This window comes from Physeter macrocephalus, chromosome 21, assembly GCF_002837175.3.
Source record: "Physeter macrocephalus isolate SW-GA chromosome 21, ASM283717v5, whole genome shotgun sequence".
In the NCBI taxonomy this organism is placed as follows: domain Eukaryota; kingdom Metazoa; phylum Chordata; class Mammalia; order Artiodactyla; family Physeteridae; genus Physeter; species Physeter macrocephalus.
This window is the reverse complement of record NC_041234.1, coordinates 33,332,597-33,351,851: the sequence shown is the minus strand read 5'-3', so window position 1 is coordinate 33,351,851 and position 19,255 is coordinate 33,332,597. Positions and strand designations below refer to the sequence as shown.

Sequence of the window (19,255 nt, the reverse complement as noted above, 5' to 3'; positions counted from 1 at the left end):
AAAAAAAAAATTAAAAAAAATAAAGGAGGGAAGGGGGATAGGAAGTGCTAAGGGTGGGAGAAGTGCAGTTTTAGATGAGGTGGAAAGGGAAGGCTTCATGGAGGAGGTGTCATCTGAGCAAAGACATGAAGGAGGTGAGAGAGTGAGCCATGTGGACATCTGGGGGAAGAGAAGTCCAGGCAGAGGGAACAGCCAGAGCAAAGGCCCTGAGGTGAGACTGCATGTGGTGCATTTGAGGAAGAGCAAGGAAGAGGGTGGAACAGAGTGAGTGAGGGGAAAGTGGTAAGAGGTGAGGTCAGAAAGGTGGTGAGGCCAGATCACATAGGCCATGGTGAGGACTGTGACTTTTACTCTGAGTGAGATGGGAGCTGTGGGACGGTTTTGAACAGAGGCGAGATGTGATATGACTCAGGATTGAATGGGATCCTGTTTGCTGCGGTGAGGAGCACAGATCATGGGAGGCAAAGGTGGAAGTAGAGAGACTACTTAGGAGGCTCTTGCAGTAATCCAGGTGAGGAATAAGAGCACCCCGTGCCTCTTGCCCTGCTTTGCTTCTCTTCCTAGAATTTCTCTCTTCTAATGTACTATATAATTTACTTTTTAAATAGTTGTTTTAATTAATTAATTAATTAATTTATATTGATATATAGTTCATGTACGGTATTATATAAGTTACAGATGGACAACACAGTGATTCACAGTTTTAAAGGTTATACTCCATTTATAGTTATTATAAAATATTTACTTTAAAATTTTGGTTTATTGCCTGCCTCTCCTTATTAGAAGGAAAGCTCCACAAGGGTAGGGATTATCGACTCACACACTCTCCTCTAGAAGAGCAGTGCACAGCCCATGGTAGGCGCTCAGTCAAAAGCTGTCAAATCAATTGGTTGAGGGACTAGAGGGGCTGGTGGCTCAGGGAGGGCTGCCTGGAGGCGTCCAGGTAGGATTTGCTGAGAGAGCTGTCTGGGCAGTGAGTGAATGGGACAGCACAGGCCAAACTTGGGGGGAAGCAGGAGAGCTCCGAGTGTGTGCGGGCTGGGTGTGGGGTGTGACAAGGTAGCAGGGCAGTTCCCTGAGGAGAGGCAGCAAGGCAGAAGCTGGAGAAGCTCAGAACTCCTGCTGGGACTGGGATGGGCTTGAAGTTGGGGGAGGTGGGGCTTGAGTGGATGTCTTTCTACCTTTCCCTCCCAGGAAAACGGCTCCCCTCTGCACTGTTTCTCAGCTCAATCCAACCTGGCCTGCCACAGGCATCTGGGGCCAGACTTTGATGGCACCCCAAAGTCTCAGAGCTGGTGCCAGTGGGCCAAGAGAAGGTGCTAGGGGAGGGGCTTGAGAGAAGCGGAGTTGGTGGGCCCCTTCGGCCCCTCAAGGCCTCATAGCTCCCACACAACTGTGGACCAGCCGATAGCTGGGTGTGTGCAAATATGCACACACACACACACACACACACACACACACACACACACACACACACACACACACACACACTCTCTCCTTAGCCTTGAGGAGAGGAAGGGAGGAAGTGATAGAGACAGAGACTGAATGTAAGACAGAGTCAGAGAGACACACGAGTGACAAAGAAGGAGAGAGGAGCAGAGAGAGACAGACAGATGGGGACATAGGAGGGAGGGAGGGAAGGGGTGGGAGAAATACACAGAGAAAGGAGAGAGCCTTACACAGAGAAGAGGAGATAGAAATAGAGACAGAAAGAGGAAGAAGAGATAAAGTGAGCAAAAAGAGACACACACACACAGAAACAGAGAAACTGCAAGAGACAGACAAGGGAGAGAAATAGAGACAGAAAGGGGAAAAATAGAGAGACAGACAGAAAAAATAGAGACAGGAAAAATAGAGACGGAGGGAGAGAGGGAAGGAGGGAGGGAGACAGAGACAGAGATAGAAGGAGAGGGATAATGCCAGGAAATAAAGAGAGAAAGATATAGAGAAATAGACAGGGACGGGGAGTGAGAGACAGATAAAGAGGGGACGGAGACAGAGGCAGAGACAGAGACAGAGAGAGGCAGAAGTAAAGATGGAGACAGAGAGAGGGAGACACAGAGAGACACACTAAGACCGAGAAGGTGGATAATGTGTAGCCCAGAGTCCCAGTGAAAACAAAAAACAAACAAAACAAAAAACCACAAAACAATAGAAGCAAACAAACAAAACTCTGGTGTTGCCTGGAAAGCTGGGGTGATTATATAAAAAGTTAGGAGAGTGTTCTTCTAAGCATAGACTGGCAGCCACAGCCTGGGACCATCCAAGACTAAGGATGCATGTGCATACACATAACATATACACACCTGCTTGTGCTCAGATGCCCTTAGAGATACAGAGACACCTACACACACACTCACAAACACATAGGCTACTCCTATAGAGACCCATGGACAGCAACCAGCTCACACACAGGGGCACTGGTGTGCACACACGGCACTCACACACACACACACACACACACACACACACACACAAGGTATATCGTGTATGCCGCCTCATTCACACAGGCACCCTGTTTAAACACCAGTGCTTTGTCCTCAACAAAGGCATTACTGCCCCCTAGGGGACATTTTGGAAATTTATAGGAGCATTTTTGGTTGCCACAGTGGTGGGTGTGTCCTTCTAACATTTAGGGTCCTGGGCGAGGATGCTGGCATCCAGTGACCTGCGGGGCAGTCCCACACAGCCAACATATGTCCCTCATCCCATAGGATTTTGGACTTGGAATGAACTGAACCTAGAATCTAACTCTATTTCACAGTTAAACACAGTTGTTCCTTTGATTTAATATACCCTGAATTATCCAGCAATGTGGCTGTCATGTAAGTCTAGAGACTGTACTTTGTTTTGTGGAGCACTTTCCTTGAGTTGTTCAGTATTTCGGAAACTCTCACCCGTAGGCCTTTGCCTGTCATTTGCCTGCACTTCGTAGAAGGGGCAGCTTCTGATTTTTCCCCTTCTTCTAAATCCACGTTTACTCATTATAAGATGTTACAAGCTTCTAATTCACTGAATCTCCTGGGGAGTGTCATGCCCAAGCATTTCCGTATTGAAATACAAATTATTTTCTTATAAGTCATTTTTATTTCTTATTTATTTATATTAGAGTTAATATAATGTGGCTATTGTATAAAATACTTCATGAATTTTCTTTTGAAATTATATATGCAGAGAGATTGTATTATCTAAGAACTTCATGTCCAGATAGTAAAGGGGTGTTACAAAATATGTTACATAAAAGAGGGTGTTGGGTATGAGAGGGCTGAGAATTGCTCATATGCACAGACACACTCAGACACACACACACATGCAGTGGCCCACAAACCCACAATTATAACTCCCCTAACATGCATACAAACTTTCAAATTGTGACAGATACACACACACAAACCTACTCATTGTCACTCACACGTAGACTCATATATACCCTTTGTCCCAGTGTACCTGATTATTCAAATCCTCTCACGTATTTAAACTCTTGCAACACAGGTGCAAGAAAACAGTGGCATACCTATATCATCACATATACAAACATGGTTACACACGTTAACACTCAGTCACTTACATACGCCAGCATGCTCACATGCACTTGAACCCTGCCACACATATGTATACACAGACTGCCCCTCAGATACCCACAGAAAAAACAGACAACTAAAAAACTGCTCACATATACACACATGTACATACTCTAGCACACTCTAACATACAGAGACCAACTGATCCAAAACCTCTCACATAGATTAGGCACACTCACCAATACAGATGTGTACACCCTAGCACAGGTATACACAGATGCCCATTCATGTACACGCTCACTCATGCAGAGAAGTAGACCAGCTCCAACACAGACACACACACACACAGACACACACACAGACAGACACACACCCCTTAGCAATATGCAAGCACAAGCAAACACCAAGAAAAAAGCCAGATATAGTGCATACAGATACACTCTCACACACAGACGTCTATACACACACAAACTTGCTCACAAACCAGATACTTACTTGACATATACAGCCTGCAACAGGTATACACCCAGAGACGAACCCGTGCAAATGCACAGAGAAGCCAAATCCAGAACACACAGGTGGAAACATTAGCAGAGCTGTCTGGGGCTGGACCAAGAGGGGGCTCGAGGGGACCATGTGAGAAGGGAGGTTGTAAATGTCTGGATTGCTTCCTGTCGAAACATCCCAGATAGTCAGATTATTACTTTGGTTGCCACTGGTTTGTTCATCATCAGTGAGGTTTCTTGGCTTTGCCCATACATGTACAATGTTTGTTTTTCTTTTAATTTGATCTATTCTTATTTTTCCACAATTTTTTCTATGAAAATAGAAGGGCTGTATGATTGTAGCTGTTATTACTATTATATAGAATTAAGTGTTCCTAAAGCGAATATAACAATTTTGTTAATTTCCTTGATTGTTGCTTCTTTATTTAAAAAAATGTTTCCTTCTAGAACATTTCAAACAAAAATGTAGAAAGAATCCTGTAATGAACCTCAGGGCATCCATCACCCAGACTCACTATCAACTCATAGGGTCTTGTTTCATCTATAACCTCACCCACTTCCCCCACTTCCAGAGTATTCTGAAGCATATCTATTATGCCATTTCATCCATAAGAATTTCAGTAAGTATTTCTAAAAGATAAGAACTCTTGGGCTTCCCTGGTGGCTCAGTGGTTAAGAATCCACCTGCCAATGCAGGGGACACGGGTTCGATCCCTGGTCCGGGAAGATCCCACATGCCGCAGAGCAGCTAAGCCCGTGTGCCACAACTACTGAGCCCGCGCACCACAACAACTAAAGCCCGCGTGCCTAGAGCCCGTGATCCGCAACAAGAGAAGCCACGACAATAAGCCCACGCACCGCAACAAAGAGTAGCCCCCGCGCACCACAACTAGAGAAAGCCCACGCGCAGCAACGAAGACCCAACGCAGCCAAAAATAAATAAATCAAATAAATAATTTTATTAAATTAAAAAAAGAGAAGAACTTTTTAAAACATTACAACATTTTTATTATTTCTTTGCTTATTTATTGATTTACTTGCTGCTGGCTTTTACTATTTAAAATTTAGCAAATCTGATTCTTGGTGGGATTTCATAATTAATTTCATAATTAATTATTACCTTTTGTTTTTAGGTAAAAATATTTGTCAGTAAATGAGTGCAGCCTGACTATAGTTGAACTGAATTGATTCATTAAAGGGAACTCTAGGCCTTTCTGGGTTTGTCTCAGAGTGCTGCTTAAAAATGCAGAAGACCTAAAACTTGATTTTTGGAAACAATCAGTTTTCAGAAGTCACAAAGGGTCACACAAAGGGTCAGTCTGCTGACCCCTTCAATACTTTATATTCACGTAGATTTAATTTGTAAGATATTTATTTCCCCATCAAATTGGACTTTTTGATTAAAGCTGGAAAATCAAGAGACTCATAAGACAAACACAGTAGTCTCCCCTCCAAAATAATCCAGGATGTTCCTAATTTAAGCAATTTAATGAGGATTGTCTCAAATTTGAGTTCAGCTGCCAAGTTAGCCCTCTTTTCCTCAGCCTAAATGTCCAATTTGTGTGGAAAAGTTATCAACAGAAACCTTTGCAGTAGCCTATGTTGGTCAACTGACCACAAAACACTCTATCACACAGAGAAAGATTTGGACTTTTTGAAGCATCTGGAAGAGCAAATTAAGAAACTGGGCTCTTTTTTGAGATGAGTTAGAACACTCTTAGATGGAGTTCAACCAGCTAGTAACAGGGTTATACAATTAACAAGTAAAGCTAAGATGCCCGCCCAGTAGAATCTCATATGTTAGCAGTCTGCCGGGAAATTGTCCACACTATATTTGAGACCAACAAGGTAGAAGAAATAGGACAGGGCCCACTTTCAATTATTTCTGTTAGGAGATACACTGGTGACAGGTCAAAGGACATTGAGATAACACTAACCCAGAAGATTGCTGAATCAAAGGGGTTTTCATTTTATATTGATGTATCTCAGGATGTTGATTAACTGTGCTTGGTTTATAGTACTAGTCAGAAAGCCTGAAGAGAAATGCCAGAAGCACCAACATAAACTAAGGTTGAAATATTCAAAGTGATACATAAATATTTTGAAATATTGTGGAAACTCTGCATAAATCTGTGGACTGACGCTGCTGTTGTGATGGCAGGAAGTTTACAGCTGGAATTTGTTCTGAAAATGCTGAGAGTCATCCACTGAGGAGCCTTAACCTATAAAAGTTTGCCTGAAGGTCTAACTGCCACAGTAAATGATGCCAGGTGAATTTAATTAGATCCAAGGCACTACCCACCCACTTGTCAGCTTTCTGTGAAGCACTGGAATCAGTACACTCTTCTCTATTGTTTTAAGCCTAAGTGTGGAAAGATTTTATAATGGATTTATGAGCTAAAAGAAAAATTTCAGCATTCCTCTGTGAATGATTCTCACTTTGCAGATTTGATGCTTACTGGCTTCAACACATGGCTCTTTGAGCACATGAATAAAATTACATCAAAAATTTTCGACACTCAAAGATACATGAAAGTATACCGACAAGGTTTATGGATTTGAAGCCAAACTTCAACTTAGAAGAAATCAGGTCAAGTATGGTTCCTTGGGTGATGTTCAGTTAGCATTATAAGTTAAATACTAAAGAAGACTTACTAGGATGAATAGAACAAGGTCTATTTAGGGGAAAGCTTCATCATTATTTTTAAATACTCTAAATGAAAATTTTCTGTTGGATCCAAAATTCATGAGCATTTGTTACAAGAAATTTCAACATCACATTTGACTGAAAGAAAAGAAAGAGGTGTTAGATTTAAAGAAGGATCTCACCTTTGAAGTACAAAATTCAAACACTAAGAATTATAGATTATTGATGAGAAAAGAGTTTTAATCAATTAAAAAATACCCTTTGACCATGTGCTGCCACTTAGGCAAACGGTTTCCTGTTGATGGTGACTACCAAGAGACAGAAGAGATTATGTAGCTATTCTGAGCATAAAACCTGGGTCTCTGCCTGGGCATAGCAAGAACAAGTGAGTTATAAAAGGGAGGTGAAAAAGGAAGGCACGAACAAGCAGTTGTTCCATTTGTTAAGAAAGGTTGGCATGGTGTGAAAGCACCAGCGATATTCAACACAAGAAACTGCGCGTGATGCTTCAGAGAAACAAAAATGATACCTGATGACCCCAAAGCTCATGCTTTTGAGGTGAGTTTTGCTGACCTGCACAACCATGCTGCTACATTTCATACATTCAAGCTAATTATAAGGACATTAGGGAAAACTATGCCTAAACAACCTCCATGGAATGGGTCTTACCTTCAACAACATGCCTTCCAAGATCAAGAAGAGGCAGGCCACAATGGAAGTTTATATCCGTGTCAAAAGTACCAAAGGTTATTTGCTTCATTTGTTTTGTTTGGGTTTTTACCAAGAAACACAACAACTTGGCATAAGGGATCTACGCTCAGCACCAAGTGATTTACCAAATCATGATGAAAATGACCATAAAATAAATCAAGACAGTCATGACCAAAGATGCAGAAGAAGTGGGCACGAATGTTGACCACCACAGATTTGCACAAGTGAATTAAAAAGTTATGTTTACAGAAGTGAGCTCAAGTGTACTATGAAAAAATTTGGAAAAGATTTCATTTGGAAGTTGCATACAAATTCAATATTAAATAACTCTCCTAAAACTTGGCATTTTAATTTTTCTTACCACAATTTTTATAATATAAAGAAAATGTAAGGAATTTCGTTTCCCCAAACCCCAGTACCCCTAAATCCTCTTAAGTTTACTACAGTATGCCATACAAATATTTCACCTTCTCTGTGTGCCTGACACATTCACAGCTAGTCGTATTGCGCGAACACTTGCACACATGAACAGATACACAGCACACAGGCATAGGTGTACATGGAGATTCAAACTTACACACACATCCAGTCTTACCCCAGCTGATAGGTGCAGTCAGATGCTCACACACACACCTCCTCTTCTACACAGAAAGAGGCATGTGTGTAGGTGCCCACTTACCAGCAAATCATGCAAAGATTTATATAACACACACACACATATATAACCACCCTTCTATAGAAATACAGGCCTAGGCACCGATACATTTGCCATTCACATGGGCACGTGCACACACATACACCTACAGACCAAATCGTATGGACCTATATGCTTTCAGACACAGTCATGTATGCACAGATGTAAGAACTTGACATTCAGTCGCAGGGCAAGTGCTGCTCACATCCTACAGATCCAGGCCCTTCCCCACCCCAGGCTCTTACACTAAGAGATTAAAACCTACCATCTTATACGAACCCTGCCCTGGCACACATACATATACACACAGTACAGACTTGCTCGCCCATACAGACACATGGCTCAGGCTCACTGCTACACACAGAGACAGGCAGGCAGGTGAAGCAATGCAGACTCACACATACACACCCACATAGCCACTGCTGCTTATAAACACAGACAGACACACTCATTCACACCTACACATACATTCACATGACACAGGTACACACGTCCTAGTACATGGCCATATAGGCATAAATTCTCTACACACACATGCATCCATCTACATCACCACATATAAACCTGAATACCAACTTTCTTACATTTACAGACACTGACAACATGCACACATTTACATCCTGACCACTATAAACCCGTTTACATATTCAGATAAAAACGCACTGCGCACTACCACAGATACAGGTATATGCACTCATACACTCAGATGTGTGTATGCTGGGAAGCATACACACAGGGCCAAACCTCTTCCATCAACCTCCTAGACCCGCACTTCCATCCTCATACACCCATGGTTTTATATACACACTGGGACACATATAAGTACAAACCTAATTTTATGTATAAACACACACCCACGATCTGCTCATTCTCTCACACATACATGTGGATACTGATAATGTGGCAAATATACACATAGAAAATACCCCGTTCACGCTTGCAGATAGACACGGTCACCTACACATAGGCGCATGTGACAATTATAGTACTGGGTAACACCTTATATGGCACAGAGGACTCATTATGTGCCAGGCACAGTCCAAAGCACTTTTTGAATATTAACTCATCTAATTCTCACTCTATGAGATAGGTAGTATTATTACCCCTACTTTACAAATAAGAAACTAGGGCTTAGTTGAGGTTAGGTGACTTGTCCAAAGCCACACAGCTAATAAAGGCAAAATTAGGATGCAAACCCAGAGCCTGGCTCAAGACCTTACAGATCCAACTTACTCACACGTAGAAACACTCACCTCATACACATATACAGATACACACTACTTTAGCACAAGCACATGCACACACAAGCCATATACTGACAGGCTCAGGTACAAACAGTTACACACATACACATACACAAACATGGACATGCTCACATTTACAGACACTCCAGCAGAGGTATATCTTGCCCCAGGAAAGATATACACATTCATACACACGCCCACAATCATGCACCCCACCAAAACACACCCACACTACTAAACACACAAAACACCCACATATACCACCTACACACCGTCTAAATAAATCCACACTCACATACAGATGCACCCACGTTCTCAGATACTCTCCCCACCCAGATATACCCAAACGCTCTCACACATACTACCCACATATATTCACATGCACATGCATCACCCAGATATACCCTATCTCCCTCCCATACACCAGCCAGAGAGAACTGCACACATCCTACTTAGATATACCCACTCCCACACGCCCCAGACCAGGTGGGTACACATTCTCTTTCTCACACACACTATTCAGATGCACCCACTCTCACACACACACCCAATACTGATACACACTCTCTCACACACATCCCATCTAGACACACCCATCCTCATACACACATACCTCAAATACACCTACACTACACACATACCTCAAATACACCTACACTCACAGGCACTCCACCCAGATACAGCCACACTTTAAGCAAACTTCCAACTCAGTACACCCACACTCTCACATACAACATTCAGATACACCCAAACTCACACACACTCCCAACCCAGAGCCCTCATACCCAACCCAGGCAAACCTACAGTCGTTTTCACATGTGGTATCAAGATACACCTACAATGACACACACACCATTCAAACACACTACACTTACACCCCACCCAGATACTCACACTCACCCAATTCAAATACATCCACATGCACAGATACCCACCTACACATAATCCAGAGACACCCACTCACAAACAAATCCTATCCATATATGCCCACACTTCTCATGTTCTTTCTTTGTCTCTCTGTCTCTGCCTCTCTCACACATACACACACAAACAGAGCCCACTCACACAGCCCCAGCCAGATACATCCACACTCTCATACATACACACAACATCCAGATTCATCCCATGTGGACCACTGAGATACATTCACACCCATATGCATCATCCAGATACACTCCACTACCATCTAGATACACTTGCAAATTCACACACACACATCCCATCCAGATAATCCAACTTTCATACATGCCATCCAGGTGCACTTCCCCAGACACTCCACTGCCCAAATACATCCAATGTTCTCATCCTCTCCACACCACCCAGATGCCCCCACATTCCAAACTCACACTTCCCACCCAGTAATGTCCCCCAAACTCTCTTTCACACACCTCATCCAGTTATACATACACACACTCACACACATACCCAAGTACATATATACCCAGATATGCAACCAAAGCTCTAACAACACACCATCCAGATATACCTTAATACATACTCCACCACCCAAATACACCTGTGCTCTGACCCACCCACCATCCAGATGCACTCACATTCAAACACCAAAATACACCCACACACTGTCTCACAAACAGCCCAGATGTACCACACTCTCTCATACATCATCCAGATACACCCAGCCACACACCAAAACACTCACATTCACTCCCTGACCCAATCAAACCCAAACACTTCTACCCCATCCAGATACACCTACACACTTCTCCCACTGGATACATTCATGCTCTCACACTCTCACCACACTCAGAAACACCTACGCACTCTCTTATACATACACACAATCCAGCTCCCCCCTCTCTCTTAATCACCATCATCCAGAATACCCACACTCCATGCACACCATGCAGGTATACCCATGCTCTCTCACACACCACACACACCTCACTCACATATACCCCCCACAGCATCTACAGATACTCCCAATTATATACACACTCATATACACCCCACCCTCACCCAGATGTGCCCAAATTCTCTCTCTTACACACACACACACACACACACACACACACACACACACACCATCTAGATAAACTCCATCACACACTTACATTGCCTAGATACACTTGTGCTCTCACCCACCTACATACCATCCAGATATACCCACACTTGAATGCCCCCACCCCAATACACCATACTCCTTCATACACTCACTCTACCCAGAAACACCCACACTCCCTCTTACACACGTAACATAGATAGGTCCACACTGTAAAACATACATCAACTAGATAACCCCCACTCTCTCTTGCACCATCCAGATACACGCATACCTACATACCCCTCAAATATATATATCCTCACACATATTCCCACACAGCCACACCCAAAGTGTTACTTATACCATCCTCCACCGAAATAGGCCAATGGTCTCATAGTGCCTCACAAATGCACCATTCACACACACCCACATCCACACTCATCCCTCTCAAATACACCCAAATGTCTCACACTCAAACCCTACCCAGAAACACCCAGGCTCTCTCTTACATACACACAACCCAGATCCCTTCTCTCTCTCTCTCTCTCTCTCATCAAACATAGCACCCACTCCACACACACACCTCACTCTACCTGGGTATACCTTCACTTTTCACTTATACATACACACTTAGATCTAGATTTCTCCCTGGATAGCACAACTTGGGTGCTGTGTGTGAAAACCATTTACCAACACTTGATACCATACAATGCCATTTTGTCCTGGGCCATTGATGGTGGGGGGAGGATGGGAAAGGAGGTCTTTGTGTTTCAAGAAATCCTTTTCTAAAGATGTCACAGGCCCCCTTCCCTAGTAGGATATCAGTCATTTTTGGTTCTTACTTCTTGAGTGTGAATGATGGCAGGAATTCTCCTGCGACCCTCACAGAAACCCAGCACATGGTCAAGGCCAGAGAAACCCCAGAAGGGGGTCATGGATTGCTCAAGTGTTTTGGCTTCCATCATCTAGAATGTCTACACAATTAGAGCCAGACATGGTCTAGCAGGGTACCTGACTTTCAGACAGGCATATAAATACACACTGGGGTACACATAGCATCATGCAGACTCATAAGTACCCTCCCTTATCACCCTCTCAATGATGAGGCCTATCTGCACAAGCCCAAGGCCAAATCTTTCTCCCTCTCTCACATACATACCATGAGACAGGCACATGCACAAATACCTACACTCATCCCTACAATGGCACACCCACAGCAGTGCACACTCACACTGCACTTGGTCCCACATATGCACATCCATTTATTCTCAAACACAGACATATATGCATAGCATATACTCACATGACATAATGCCCACAAAGGACATACTTTCACTCACAAACACAGGTGTACACACAGGCATATTTACATATGCCCACAGATAGGCAGACTCTGTATCACACCCAGTGAGACAATGAACAAACATGACACACAGAGGTGAGCTCCCAAATGTATACACATACAGCCCCAGACACGACCACATAAGCATATTCACACATACTCACACCAGGATGTACTCACACACACGAACACCCAGGTGTGCACATGCTTGTCAATTAGATGGTGTACTCATACATGGACATTCTAACACACATAGACTTATACACACAACTGGGCATGTACACCTAAAAGCGTATTCACATGAACTTAGGCTTGTACATCATTCATTTCTGCATGCACAGAATCAGACATGGAGACACAAATGTACTTACAAAACACACTCACACAATTACGCACACCATTTATGTTGACACATGTTCATACACCCATATGAGAAAATATGCAAACAAAAGAAGACTCATGCACACATGGAAGAATAGTCACATATTCTCACACACTTGTACATCTGCACAAGAAGAATTGCTAACACTCATTACAGACACACACATGCAAAGACAACCTCACACACACACACACACACACTCAAATGCACTTATAGGCCAAGAGTGGTGTGTATGTACATTCACTTACACTGTTCTACAACATATGCTCCAGAACAAACAATGGTAGATAAACACAAATACACATATGCAAATAATTAGAACTATACAAATTGGTGCAGTTCAGACACCACCTGTACATTCAGACAGACACACACCCAGGCATATTTACACACACATACACTTAGATGTGTGTGAATACACAGGCAAATATACAGACATGTTCACTCAAGTACACACAGCTAGATGTTCACACATACTAGCATATACACACACAGTCACTCACAGGCATTTCCACACACACATTCACACTCACTCAGAAATTCAAACAAAATACATAATGAGACAGGTGCATCCAAGTATTATGAGTTGTAGTTACTCATGCACACACCACGCTGAGTGAGTGTGAGTACACACTCACACTCAGAGATGCACTCACACCACACTCAGAGATGTATGCTCAGAGGTACAACAGTGTACCCAGAAACACAACTAGACATATACATGAACGCAGCCATTTACCTATGCACACAGCCTTTTGTGCATATATTTAAAGGTGTACAGCCCCCCAGCCATACCCATATATATAATCAAATGTGCACACATAGGCAAACCCACAAGGCATACTTTCATGCACAAAACATGTGCATTCACACACTCTCCCCTACCCACACAATTAGTTCTCCTTATACTAGTGTGACCATCTACACTAACATTTCCCTAATCAGATGTAGACCCATGGGTCTGTCTACAGACAATATGCATTCAAACATGCACACACAGACGTAGACATAATTCAAAATGCTGGAGAATCCACAAAGACATTCACACACAGGCCTACTCATACATATACATGACAGGCACACCCACGCAGAAGCATGTGTACCCACACTTACCCTCCCATACATGCATGGACACACACACATACACATGCCCTCACACTTACAAACACACCATTTAGATGCACTTGTATTCATATTCACCCAGGGGCATACACAAATATACACAATCAGATATATCTGGGCAATCACCTAACAGGACATGTACACCCAGGCATTCTGAAACCCTCACACTCATACACATACAATCAGACATGTACGCTCAAAGACAAATGTATACCACATACATATATTTAGCCAGACATTCAACAGGCCTATTGGCTCAGAGAAACACACCCTCACTCAGGCTCAGGATCCAACATGCCCATTTGCTCACCCAGACAGACATGCAAGTCATACCCACTCCCTTGTACACACACCATCCTACCCAGACACCCACACACTTTCACACCATCATGTGATCTGCTAACACACACAGACTCATACACATTCATAGTGCCCATGAACAGACAGACACACACAGCCATATGTTTTCAGTTGCACATATACACCCACGCTCAGGCCTAGATGCCTCTGGACCACAGGCAGGGTTCTCTCCCTTCTGCACCAAATGCTTCTTCAGAAAAGTCTACTCTATAAGCCTACTCTATATATCCCACCCCTCCCTGCCCCCACAGAGGAGGTCTTCTGGGCCTCAGTGTTTCCCCTCTTCCTAATGCTCCCCTGGCCTTGAGGACTCTCCTCCAGCCACTGACCCCTCACTCAGTGTTCCACCACATCTCCACACCCAGAAACCAGCCAGCAGACCCAACTGTCCCTCCAGCCCAGGCTCTATGTTAGTAACTCCCTGGGACCCGTCCCCCACAGCTCTGGCTGCTGCATGGGCCACACCCGAAGCCCTGTGATCTCAGAAGCTTCAACCCTGTCCCCACGCCCTGCCAACCACTGACCACAGGCCAAACTCTTGCCAAGTCTCCCCTCAACAGGGACATGCATACATCACCAGAGTCAGCAATGCTGCAGGCTGCAAGCCAGGCTAGCTCACGGGGGCTAGAGCCTCTGTGTGTGTGTATGCACAGACAGGGGAAAGTGCAAGAAAGGAGCCTGGAGGAGGGTGGGAGCAGGAGGCTCTGCCCACAGCCACCACTTATTCCTCCTTACAAATGAGGAGTAACAACACAGAGCTCCTCCTGCCCCCCCCTCCCCTCCCCTCCCCCATTTCCCTATCTGCTGCCCTCCCCAGATCTCAGCCAAGACCCTGGAGAAGAGGGGCCAGTCCTTCCCCCAAATAATTAATGACAATATTAATCATGAACAATCAGCAACAATATTGACCATGAGCTTTGCTGACATTGCTTCAGGGCCACTTCTATACACATCCTTTACTTATATGCACCAACTCATTTAGTCACTACACACAGCCATGAAGGAAGGGTTACCAGTCTCTTTGACAGATGAGAAAACCAAGGTTCAATAAGTAGCACACTTTCACTAAAGTTGCAGAGCCAGTAGTTGAGGGAGGTGTCCCTGGAGAATCCATGTTCTCCATATACCAGGCTTTCCTGCTTCTTCAGACAGAGGGACCACAAGGCCATAATATCTGGGGAATCCCAGACACAACATGGGGGTCCGAAACAGATTGAGAGCCTTGGATGAAGGCTGGGGCCCACACTGTGGGGACAACCATGTTGTGCCTGGCCCCTGCAGGGTGTTGTGTGGCATGGTCCTTGCCTCCACCAAGGCATCAGGCAGACTAGGGCCTGGAAGTGCTCCCCACCCCCACCTCACCTTCCTTTTAGCCCTACAGTGGCTTCCCCCGCCCCAGCTGGAAATCACAGCAGTATCTTCCCTGGTGAGTGAGCAAAAGTCTGTGCTACTTGTGGGGAGAGACAGAGGAAGGAAGGAAGGAAGGAAGGAAGGAAGGAAGGAAGGAAACAAGGAAGGAAGGAAACAAGGAGTGGGGGGTGGTCTGGGCTGGGAGCAGCTTCTCTGTCACGTCTACTCACCTGCCAGCTCACACACTCAGGCAGACACACACACACCCTGCATGCTGGCCAAGGAAGCTGGCGGAGAGTGGAGGAGGAGGGAGAGAGAGGAGGCAGCTGCAGGAGGCTGAGCCTGCCCAGGGTGCAGGCATCATGAGGGGAGCACAGCCGGGCTCCAGGCATGCCTTCCACAGACAGCACACAAGGAAATATTAACACAGCCTCGTGCTCAAATGCGACCATAATGATAGAAACACACCTTGTACGGGGAAACAGGTGGTGGTTCCCTTCCTCACAGGACATTTGGGATTGAGGAAGATGGGGATGGCTAGAGGACTCTCCAGGCTTGAGTGCCCAAGTAGCCCTTGTGATGGAGTAGAAAGAGAGAGAGACTAACAGAATCAGAGAGAGACAGAGAGCATGGCAGTGATGGAGACTCTGGAATATGTGTGGGGAGACAGAAGTCCCAGCCCCCGATCCTCGGTGGAGGGATGCTGACTACTTACCTAGGCTCTCTCAGCAGGGCTGTCTTGGAATCGAGGGAGGGGGCTCAAGCTGTCTCACTCAGGATAAGTCACAGCCCAGTCCACATTGTGGGACCCTCCGTGATCTGGCAGCCAGTGACACTCCTGCTTCTGTTGCCGTGGATACAGCCGGGCTGGTCTAAATCGCAGACATCAGGGGAAGCAGGCACTGGAGGAGTGCACTGGGCAGGGCTGGGGGTGTTGGGGAACACCAGGTGGGCAGCACACAGCCTTGGGGTGCCCAGCTAGCTGGCAGGTGCGGGTCCAGGCAGGTGCTTCCCCAACTACACACTCCCACCCCCATCTTCAAGCCACCGCCAAGCTGGGAGGGGGGCCAGCACTGGGCCCTGCTACCCGTCTGCCCACCTGGCTGCCGGTCCCCCCTTCCCCCTCCCTGTCTGCCCGCTGGCCGCCGCCTTTTGTCCTCAGAAGACACGGTCCCCGCGGGGCCTCTGCCAAGCCTCCAGCAGATGCTCAGGGTCTGGGGCTCCTCCCTGGGAGCACTCGGGCCATGGCCTGGGAGAGCCCCAGGTTATGGGAGCTCTCATCCAGGCTCACCCCGCTCTCCAGGCCTGTCGGGGATGGGGAAGAGGTGCAGGTCCACAGCCAGAGGCAGCAGCAGAGGTGGAGTTGGGGAGGGGATGGACGCCAGAAAGAGGGGGTGGGGTGGAGAGAGAGGCTGGCCTGATAGCTGTGTCCCGGGTTTTAGATCCGGGTTGAGGAGGGTGGCTCAGAGCATCCGAGGGGGGGGGGTCCTGATGCAAAACGGCGGCACCGTGGGCCTGCCGGAGGGACCCTCCAGGCCTGGGAAGCACCCCAGCTTACACAAATTTAGGTCCCAAGATGCTGGGGACACCCAGCCTGGATAAGGCATCGGCGGGGAGCCCAGGGCACTAAGCTGGACCCCATCTGGGCTGTCCGTCCCCCCTCTCCTCGATTTGCACGGTCCCTGCCTCAGGGGCGGGAGGAGGAGGGAGGGAGGCAGGGAGGGAGAGGGAGGGAAGGAGGGAGGCTGAGCAGGCAGGGAGACTCCCAGCCGCCAGCCTGGTCCTCCCTGGGGCGGGGCGGGGCGGGGCGGGGCGGGGAGGGGGTGCTGGTGAGGCCGGGGAGGACCCAGCTGGCTGGCTGGCCAACTGGGTGGGGATGCTGGCGTGGCGGCTGTGCTGCCAGGACAATAGCTGCCTGGGGAATTCAGACTCCGGCCTTTCTGAGATGCTGGAGAGAGGCATGCGTGGAGGTGGGGAGAGGTGCATGGGCTACAAGTGCAGAGGAGGCAGGGGTGGGGGGATCTGCGGTTGGGGTCAGAGCAGAAAGGTCCTGTGGAAGTTTCTCAAAAGCTTTCGCTTGAGAGGGACCCTTAAAGCTCTGAGAGGTAGGATAGACAACCTTATTTAGAATGGGTTCTATGGGCATTTTCCCAGGAAGGCCTGTAGGTGGGAGGGAGTGGGGGCGGGGGCGTGGCAGGGAGCGCTGCCCATCTCTGAACAGTCCTTCTCAGGACGTCATCTCCTGTGCCACCCCTACTTTCTCTGGGCCAGTAGACAGACACGCACCCACAGTTATGGCCACGTTCCAGGACAGCAGAATGGGCCAGGGGAGGAGGAAGCCTTGTAGGCAGAGGTTCGAAGGCAAGGAAGAAATACTTCTGTCCTGAATAGATTAAATTGGGACCAAATGATACCATAGTGGTTCCCCTAATTTATAGCATTTAAGAATTCCAGTTCTCTTGATATAAGCAATTTTCTTCTATTTTCTTTCTTCCCTCATTCATTAGTTCACTCATTTATTAAGCATGGCTGTATGCTAGGTCCAGTGGTGGGCACTGGCAATGTAGGTGAATCAGACTTGCTCTCTGCCCTTAGGAAACCCTTGCTCCATTACCAAGCTGTGGTCCTGCAATCCACCTGCATCTGAACCCCCATAGAGTTTGTGAAACCCAGGCCTACCTCCCAGAAATACTAATTTAGGAGGTTTGAGATGAAGCTCCAAAACCTGTATTTTGACAAGGCCCTCAGGTGGTTACTGTTATCTTTGGGCATCATGCTTTGGAGAGGGAGGAAAACCCATGAGTCAAATATAAATTCACAATGGAAATTAGAAAATATTTTGAACTGAGTGATAATGAAAATATTATATCTGAAATTCTGTTGGATGCTGCTAAGGCTATGCTTAGAGAGAAATTATAGCCTTAAACATATATTATTCTTTAAAAAGGCTGAAAATCCATCTCAAGAAGCTAGACAAAGCAAATTAAGGAAAGTAGAAGGAGAGAAATAACAGAGATAAGAGAGACATCAATGAAATAGAAAACAGAACCACAACAGAGGATTGACAAAGCTAAAAGTTGGTTCTTTGGAAAAAAAAAACTAGAAAAATGATAAATCCCTGAGAGTGATCCAGAAAAAAAAAAAAAGAAGGTACATAACTAGTATCAGGAACAAAAGGGGGCACCACTACAATATGGGTCGGATATACATTAAAAAATATAATAAGGCAGTATTATGAAGAACTTTATACCAATAAATTTGAAAATTTTGGTAAGATGGGGACATTCCTAGAAAAATACAATTTACTAAAACTTGCACAAGAAAAAATTTTTATCTGAATAATCTTATAACTATTAAATCATTGAATTTATAAT

At 45.6% G+C, this 19,255-nt stretch overlaps 1 protein-coding gene across 1 annotated transcript in view; it reads right to left on the bottom strand.

Moving 5' to 3' along the window:
- The window catches only part of GPR173 (G protein-coupled receptor 173), a 20,471-nt gene extending 3,131 nt beyond the window's left edge, over nucleotides 1-17,340 (bottom strand). The window contains exon 1 of the mRNA XM_055081926.1: nucleotides 16,597-17,340. The gene's annotated coding sequence lies outside the window, so the exon portion shown is untranslated. The remainder of the gene's footprint in view (nucleotides 1-16,596) is intronic.
- Between the last annotated feature and the right edge of the window lie 1,915 nt (nucleotides 17,341-19,255).